Source organism: Trematomus bernacchii, unplaced genomic scaffold, assembly GCF_902827165.1.
Source record: "Trematomus bernacchii unplaced genomic scaffold, fTreBer1.1, whole genome shotgun sequence".
Classification (NCBI taxonomy): Eukaryota; Metazoa; Chordata; class Actinopteri; order Perciformes; family Nototheniidae; genus Trematomus; species Trematomus bernacchii.
This window is the reverse complement of record NW_022988007.1, coordinates 300,202-310,002: the sequence shown is the minus strand read 5'-3', so window position 1 is coordinate 310,002 and position 9,801 is coordinate 300,202.

Sequence of the window (9,801 nt, the reverse complement as noted above, 5' to 3'; positions counted from 1 at the left end):
CACCAGACTATGAAATGCATGTTAAGAAAACATTGCCACGAGTCTCAAAAAGATTGGGATGACGGTGTTCCTTTTGTGTTATTTGCTGCCCGTGAAGCTGTTCAGGAGTCTCTAGGTTTTAGTCCTGCTGAGCTAGTGTTTGGACATGAGGTCAGAGGTCCTTTAAGAGTTCTTAAAGAGCATTTGATCATGCCAACGAAAAAAGTTTGCAGTATTCCGGAGTATGTCGCCAAACTAAGGGATCGTCTACATCGTGCTTGCTCCTTGGCTAGAGAAGCTCTGACCTCTACTCAAGGGAAGATGAAGAAACGCTACGACCAGAAGGCGGTAGCGCGCTTGTTTCAGCCAGGTGACAAGGTGTTGGTTCTACTGCCTGTACCTGGTTCTGCTCTGTCTACTAAATGTTCTGGTCCTTATGTTGTAGATAAGAAGCTCGGTGAAACAAATTACGTCATTCAAACACCTGACCACAGACGTCCTACCAGAGTGTGTCATATCAACATGCTGAAGAAGTACTGCACCAGGGATGACCAAAGTGAATCTTCCAAAGCTCACCAGGTGGAGACAACCGTCTCTCCTATGGCTTCAGTTTCAAGGGTGAGCTCAAATGAGGATGAGGATGAGTTAGTGATGCGCAGTGCAACACCACAGGGGGCAAGACTAAGCAATACTGAGGTATTGGCTGATTTGCCCAATTATTTGTCTCATCTTCCTGATAACCAGGAAATGATTTGCTATGTTTATTGTCAGGTCCAAACATACTGTTTGGATTTATATGTGTGGGGGTGTTACGTGCCAGGCAGGCTGTACTTGTGTGGTTCTTCTTCCCTCCTGCTTTTCTCTCTTCTCCCTGTCTTCTGCACAGCTAATCAGCAGCTGATCAGGACCTGCCTGTGCACCAGAGTCTGATGGCTGATTGGATCCTCTCACCCTATCAGCAGCCAGGGCCGACCATAAAGGAGGCACCCAGGAAGTCTTCTCGCTCTCTCACTCTGGGTTGATTGCTGATGGAGGAGCCTGCAATTTACTGCCTTGCAACGACAATATTTCTCTTTGTTTTGTATGACCTATGTTGAAAGTGTGTGTGTTGAGAGGTGGAGGAGTTAGGTAAGTCTGGGGTACCCTGTACACTTCTCATCACGTAGGTAACTAATGTTAAGACACACTAGGTTAGCGGATTGTTGTCACCCCTGTATTCTGTTTTGTCCTATTCTGAGTAGTTTAGTTAGTGAGGGTTTTTGTTTGAGTTTTGGTTTCAAAGGATAGACGTAGAGATAGGCCTGGTTTTGTTATGCTTGTTTCTTTTGTTTGGCACAATCCTTCGACTCCTCCTCCTCACACACAGAGAATTTCTGTAAGGTTTTCTGTTCAGTTTTCTAGGTTTACAAAAATAAACCTTTTGTCAAACCTTTACGCTGACTCTCATATTATTGGTTGTTGTGTGTTAATGTCTCCAGGTCCCCTAGACCTTAGTGGGGACGTAACACAAATGGGGGCTCATCCGGGATCTTTATTTTCCTGAGCTAAAGATAACTAATAATATTGAAGTCATTGTGGCTGTTATAAATTTGCTGAAAAAATGGGTTTTGATTTACAGGATTTTATTGAAAGTCCAAGTGTTGATAAGTTGTATTCCTGTCGCAAAGATGACATGTTATGTATTGCAGCTCACTTTAACCTTTCAGTAGACAAGTATAGGGTAAAAAAAGAGCTACGAGATGAAATCCTGCAAAAACTAGAGGAGTTAAAGATTCTTGTAATCCCAGGCATGTCAACTCAGACTAGGGCTGATGTGTCTATTGATGATGATGGTGAATGTGTAGTTGGTGCTTCCTTTATAGAACAGAAGGGTCGTGCTGTATTAGCTACACCTAGAATTGACAAGGTTAATCCTGGAGCTCCTCCTGCAACGCTTCCTAGGTTTGAGGCTTTCTCTCCGGGTAGCTTTGGTGCAAGTAGTAGTGCCAAACTGAAGGTTCGTCTTGCCCGTCTTCAGCTGGAGGCCCAGGAGAAGGAAATGGTGCGTAGAGCGGACTATGATTTCAAACTGCAGATTCGCAAGTTAGAGATAGAAGCTGAAATCACGTTAAAGCGGCTTGAAGTTGATTCCCTGAGAATCTCTTCAGAGCAGAGATTTGAGAGGTCAATACCTTCGCATGCAGTCCATACCAGAAGTTTTGATGTTAGTAAAAATATTGCTTTGGTGCCAACTTTTAGAGAGTCGGAAGTTGACTCATATTTTTGTGCTTTTGAGAGAATTGCTACCGCACTAGTCTGGCCTAAAGACATGTGGCCAATCCTACTTCAGTGCAAATTAGTAGGAAAAGCTCAGGAAGTGGTATCTTCACTTTCTTTGGAAGAAAGCTTGCAGTACGAAGTGCTTAAAGAGTCGATCTTGCGTGCTTATGAGCTTGTGCCGGAGTCTTGCAGACAAAAGTTCAGAAACCATAAAAAGTCTGCTACGCAGACATTTGTTGAGTTTGCACGGGAGAAGGGCATTCTCTTTGATAAATGGTGTGCAGCTAATGAAGTGAAGGATCATTTTGAGTCTCTTTGTCAGTTACTTCTCTTGGAAGATTTTAAGAATTCTTTGCCTGAAAGGATGGTGATATTCTTAAATGAACAGAAGGTCACTTCACTGGCTAAGGCAGCTGTCTTAGCGGATGAATTTATGCTCACTCACAAGACTGTGTTTTCTTCTCCCTTGCGCCCAGATAAAGCTTCAGTATCACAAACCGGAAGACCTGATCATGGCACCACAACTTTTGAAAGGTCTAGAGGACCACCGTCACCTCCACGGGGGCCCCGTGAGTGTAACTACTGCCATAAAACAGGACACCTTATTTCAGGGTGTCATTTCTTAAAGCGTAAACAGCAATTTTCGCAACGCTTTCAAACGCCAAAAGGCATGGGACTCATTAAAGGAGTGTCCCTATCAGACATAGGAATGTCCCAGGAAGATGATGTACCTGATCCCTGTTTCAAACCCTTTATTTCAAAGGGCTTTGTTTCTTTAACAGGGGATCCTAAAGACCAGCTGCCAGTACAGGTACTTGGGGACACAGGAGGTTCTCAGTCTATTATTAGAGAAGGTATCTTACCTTTAAACTCCAGATCATCATGTGGATCAAGTGCTGTTGTTCAAGGGGTAGGCATGACACTAGTTGCGGCTCCTTTGCACAATGTTTATATTCACTCATCGCTTGTCAAAGGATTCTTTAAAGTAGCTGTCCTCCCTGCCTTGCCCATCAAAGGTGTTGATTTCATCCTCAGTAATGACTTGGCTGGGGGAAAAGTTAATCCAGTACCTGAGGTCATTGATTCTCCTGATCTAAGCTTAGACACAGGGAAATCAGCTGAAGTACCTCCCGAAATCTTTCCTGCTTGTGTGGTTACAAGGGCCCAGTCAAAGAAATATGGAGAGGACTTGTCTGATTCTTTTCTTGCTACAGGGCAGTTTCTTGATGCCATGACTGTCGGACCGACTGCCAGAGGAGGCCCGGTCTGCTGGTGCTGGATCACCCAGTAACAGCTCAGGGCTTGTACAACTGCCTGCCACTCGGGAAGAATTCATGGCAGCACAGATAAGTGATGAAACACTTTCTAAATGTCTCTCTTCTGTTATCAGTCAGGAAGAGGCCAGGTCAAAGAAGATGGCCTACATTATGGAAGATGGCCTATTAATGCGTCGCTGGATTAGTGATGCCTGTGAGGAGTCAGACTCCTTTGCAATTTATCAGGTTGTCGTGCCAACAGCCTACCGTTCTCAGGTGATGTCCTTGGCTCATGATCATCCGTGGTCAGGTCACATGGGGGTGACAAAAACGTATGGGAGAGTTTTAAAACACTTCTTTTGGCCAGGACTCAAGTCTGATGTAGTTCTTTATTGTCGAACATGTCATGAGTGCCAAGTGGCTGGTAAACCGAATCAGGTGATTCACCCTGCTCCCCTCATTCCCATTCCGGTAATGGGAGAGCCATTTGAAAGGGTGATTGTGGATTGTGTGGGACCCTTGCCAAAACCTAAAACTGGAAACCAGTTTCTCTTAACTGTCATGTGTGCCTCCACTAGGTTTCCAGAAGCCATCCCACTACGGAAGATCACTGCCCCGGTCATCACCAAGGCACTTCTGAAGTTTTTCTCCATGTTTGGTCTACCGAAGGTAGTTCAAACAGACCAAGGTACCAACTTCATGTCTAAAGAGTTTGCCCGGGTACTTGACACTTTAGGTATCAAGCATGTGACATCCAGCCCATATCATCCTGAAAGTCAGGGGGCATTAGAGAGGTGTCACCAGACTATGAAATGCATGTTAAGAAAACATTGCCACGAGTCTCAAAAAGATTGGGATGACGGTGTTCCTTTTGTGTTATTTGCTGCCCGTGAAGCTGTTCAGGAGTCTCTAGGTTTTAGTCCTGCTGAGCTAGTGTTTGGACATGAGGTCAGAGGTCCTTTAAGAGTTCTTAAAGAGCATTTGATCATGCCAACGAAAAAAGTTTGCAGTATTCCGGAGTATGTCGCCAAACTAAGGGATCGTCTACATCGTGCTTGCTCCTTGGCTAGAGAAGCTCTGACCTCTACTCAAGGGAAGATGAAGAAACGCTACGACCAGAAGGCGGTAGCGCGCTTGTTTCAGCCAGGTGACAAGGTGTTGGTTCTACTGCCTGTACCTGGTTCTGCTCTGTCTACTAAATGTTCTGGTCCTTATGTTGTAGATAAGAAGCTCGGTGAAACAAATTACGTCATTCAAACACCTGACCACAGACGTCCTACCAGAGTGTGTCATATCAACATGCTGAAGAAGTACTGCACCAGGGATGACCAAAGTGAATCTTCCAAAGCTCACCAGGTGGAGACAACCGTCTCTCCTATGGCTTCAGTTTCAAGGGTGAGCTCAAATGAGGATGAGGATGAGTTAGTGATGCGCAGTGCAACACCACAGGGGGCAAGACTAAGCAATACTGAGGTATTGGCTGATTTGCCCAATTATTTGTCTCATCTTCCTGATAACCAGGAAATGATTTGCTATGTTTATTGTCAGGTCCAAACATACTGTTTGGATTTATATGTGTGGGGGTGTTACGTGCCAGGCAGGCTGTACTTGTGTGGTTCTTCTTCCCTCCTGCTTTTCTCTCTTCTCCCTGTCTTCTGCACAGCTAATCAGCAGCTGATCAGGACCTGCCTGTGCACCAGAGTCTGATGGCTGATTGGATCCTCTCACCCTATCAGCAGCCAGGGCCGACCATAAAGGAGGCACCCAGGAAGTCTTCTCGCTCTCTCACTCTGGGTTGATTGCTGATGGAGGAGCCTGCAATTTACTGCCTTGCAACGACAATATTTCTCTTTGTTTTGTATGACCTATGTTGAAAGTGTGTGTGTTGAGAGGTGGAGGAGTTAGGTAAGTCTGGGGTACCCTGTACACTTCTCATCACGTAGGTAACTAATGTTAAGACACACTAGGTTAGCGGATTGTTGTCACCCCTGTATTCTGTTTTGTCCTATTCTGAGTAGTTTAGTTAGTGAGGGTTTTTGTTTGAGTTTTGGTTTCAAAGGATAGACGTAGAGATAGGCCTGGTTTTGTTATGCTTGTTTCTTTTGTTTGGCACAATCCTTCGACTCCTCCTCCTCACACACAGAGAATTTCTGTAAGGTTTTCTGTTCAGTTTTCTAGGTTTACAAAAATAAACTTTTTGTCAAACCTTTACGCTGACTCTCATATTATTGGTTGTTGTGTGTTAATGTCTCCAGGTCCCCTAGACCTTAGTGGGGACGTAACACTCATTTATTCATTTTACATACATTTACATACATTTTATTTATATAATTAAATCGATTTTTTGTTTGTTTTTATCTGAGTGTTCCAGGGTATTCTCTGAATACCTTGAAGGCCCTGATGGTTCGCCACTGCAAATAACCCTAACAATCTTAATTGGAGAAATGTGAAGCTATTTTTAAAAGGTACAACGTCAGCCCCTGGTATCCTGAACACCAGGCTCACTCAAACTAAGACTGGACTCCTGCCAGGGTCCCTATTACCTATCTGTCCAGTAATGTTTCAATTCTGGCTAAGGAGCGCGTTTGATCTTGGTAAACGCCCCTCAAGCCTCACCCACTCATGACGTTTGGCTAACACAGAGCCAAGGTATTTGACAGATGCTTCAGCTAAAAGCAGTGTCACCATCAACATTAGAACCTGTGACCTTTTCAATGTTCTTTCTTATTTTTTCTTCGACCCACAGTATCGATCACCCTGCTAACTTCTTGAAGTTCAGCATGCTTATGACATTATGAACAATAATGTTATATCAATAATTCTCAACCATTCATTTTCAACCTTTGTTTTTTCTGCTTTTAATTAACAATTGTGGGTCAAGTATGATGTTGTAAAGATTTTAACACAATGTGTTCTTCAATTTAGCATTATCTAAGAAAAAAACATTTAGCTGACTTACCTTCAACACCTAATTTCTGATTTCTGACTTTAGATTTTCGAAATAAGCGGCACTTGATAGGCTTGACTTGGAACAATAAATTGCAACTTTCATCTAAATTGGACTGCAGCAAAGTGTTTCTGCTGTCTTCTTGCACTTTTGACATCATATAGAGCCAAAATCTGTGCAGCAGTGATGGGGGTCTGAATCCACTTTGCCCATCCGAAAGCTGAGCATGGCTACAATAGGTAAACTGATGAGTGCTAACTAGCAGCAGAGTTAACACCGCGGTAGCTATTAGCAAAAAAAACGAATGGTAACCTAGCAAATCACCTTAATATCTCTATAATACAGCTATGATTAAACGCTGTATTGCTTGTGACTGTTTCAGAAACATTATCATGCAAGTCTGTTGACAATGAGGTGCTACAGAGTTGACTTACCAGTGAAAATGTTGCTAAGCTAGCTATATACAAGTCAATGTATGAACTTACATTGTTTATAATGATCTTTAAAGGCATTCCTATACAAATCTTTGTTTACAGGTCTTTATGTTTTAAACAATATCATAATTGTGGAAAGTCCTGACTACTCACAGAGCAGCTATGGTCCGTGTACGTTTTGTCAGTTTGATTTTTCGTTTAAACCAAAAGCCAAAAAACGAAAATACCAGCCTTTTTTCGTTTTTGATAACAACTTCATTCAATTTTCCGTTTTGTATAGAGTGGACCTCCATGGGACCTTATTTCGGAAAAATTATGTATTTAAGTCAATGGAGAGAGAAAGATTATCTTTCGACCCCGTTTGAATTGTGCAACGAATTACACATGATGTTTGTCAATTTAAAAGATAATTTTGCAAGTCAAAAAAAAAGAAATGTAAAAAAAAAGTAACACATTTGTTTGTGTGAAACGCTCAATGAACTACATCTCTGGTCTCACAGAACAACACACGTCACCAAGATGGCCGTCACTACTGTCTTGTCAACAAAACGATTGACTACCCTCACTATCACCACAATGAAACACGTTCTGAAGAATGTCATGCAAAGCTGCCTGCCTGCCTTCCTTTGATTCTCTCTGAACTGCCTGGTCTTTTTAATGTTTAATGTCAACCATTTGTGCAGATAGCATGAAGTAGAGAAGATCGCCGATGCTAGCGTTAGCATTTCTCCCCCAGGCTTAAATTGTGTATTATAGAATGATCACACCGGTGACAGTACTATTCAAAGGGTTCACGAAATATGACTACTACTCTTACTGTTTAACATTTTGGGTTACTTAATGTTAAGGCTAATAAAAATTACAAGGCTGTAATGCTAACTAACGTGCTAGCTACTAGCTAGCTTGATCCAGACACTCCTGGTCCTTTCATCCGACGGGAAGCAAAAGAACGAGCAAGACCCATTGCTGGTATGATAACAACCTGGTACTAAGCACACAGGCATCTTGTTAAAGTTATCTTATCTTAGCCAGCGCCATATAGATAGATTATATCTATATGGCGCTGATCTTAGCTATCTCTTAGTGGAGGAAAACAATTGTGACATCACTTACGCGACTCTGGGATTTGTAGTCTTTCTAGTTGCGTATTTTTCATAGTCTTATATTTCAACAGTTTTACGACAAACTGTTACTTTTTTGACATGGAAATTATTTTTTAAGATTGACAAACATCATATGTGTAATTCATGGCACAATTCAAACGGGATCGAAAGATACGTTTTCTCTCTCCATTGACTTCAATACATTATTTTTCCGAAATAAGGTCCCATGGACCGGAAGTAGATGGGCGTGACTTCGCCACTCTATAGAAGAATGAAGAAAAGCAGTCCGGTGGACCGGAAGTTAAAGAACATATTTCAAAATAAAAGACACGAGGATATAATGGCAATGCTGTACAAGTTCAATCCTGGAACCCAGAAGTCTGATGAGGATACGTTTATTTCTGCATTCACATGCAGATATGCGTTTATGGAGAATACAAGTATGCAAGTTCTGTGCATAACTTTATTTCGCTGACTTCCGGTTTGTACTGTGTCGGCAAATCCAGTGTCCAGCTTGTCGGTGTGTGTCAACGTCATGTTTGTTGCATACCTGCAAGATTTACCTGTGACAAATGTCAGCGATGTGAATAGAACTGTTGCCCTACTTTCACCTGCACCCAGCAGCAAGCGGGAGAACGATATCTCATACAGTCGACCCCTAAAACAGTTCACACAGTAATGGAACAGTTGTTAAGCATGATTTTGTCCAACTAGTCTATATTATGAATTTGATGTCTAAACTGCTAAGAAGCTGACAGCTGAGTTAGAACAGAAAGACGTGCAGGCCATAATCACTAGACGCTCAAAAGAGTGTGTGTAAGGCTTACATGAACTGAATTGAAACACTGTCCATTAGTTGATTAATAAACAATAAATTCAAGTCAAAGTTTTAGGCATTTTCATTTTTAGCACGCTGTAAATATGGACTATGAATGAACACATGCAATGTGGAAACACACAAATAGGTTTATTCTCAATACTCATAACATGTATCAGACACAATGACTTTACTGAGAGTGAAGATGACATGAACATAGTTACTGTATGGTACTGAAGACAAAATACAGTATATTGCATTTACCTCTTCCTCTAATTCTCTCTCCAAAAGTGGCCTCCATTGTTGTGCACAACAAAGTGTTCAAGCTCAGGTTTCTAAGTGATCTAATTGGTTACATGGCTTTTAACATGTGCATTCTGGGGGCAGGGGTTTGATAATTGAGTGTGGTATTTCAGTGGCAGTGTTTAGCAAACAACACACAGGCTGTCGGTTTTGAATAACGTGTCAAATGTAAATAAGAGTGTGTAGTTATTTGGTCAATCCAGTGTCCAGCTTGTCGCTGTGTGACAACGTCATGTTTGTTGCGATACCTACAATTTACCTGTGACAAATGTCAGCGATGTAAACAGAAATGTCGACCTACTTTCACCTGCACCCAGCAGCAAGCGGGAGAAATGTTTCAAGTTGTACTTTAGTTACGTCTACAATTAGGAGGGTGAGTAATTAAGCTTTTATTTCTGTAACGTTAAACTTATTGTTTTTCTTCAACAAGTTTGACTACATTGAAAGACAGAGGAGGGACAGTACTGTATGTGCATTCTTAATGAACATACTTTGTATTTTTCATGTGTCAGGGTGTTATGCTACAGGCCCATGAAGACAGGTGACACGAAGGGCTCTTTAAGAACTCAGATGCTCGATTCCGTTGCTTTGTATTATTCTTTATTATAAAGATCACAAAGCTTTTCAAAGTCTTCTAGGATCTACTAGGACATTCCAAAGAATCCTTAGGTTCGACTAGGTATTTACAACAGGTCTCTGGTAA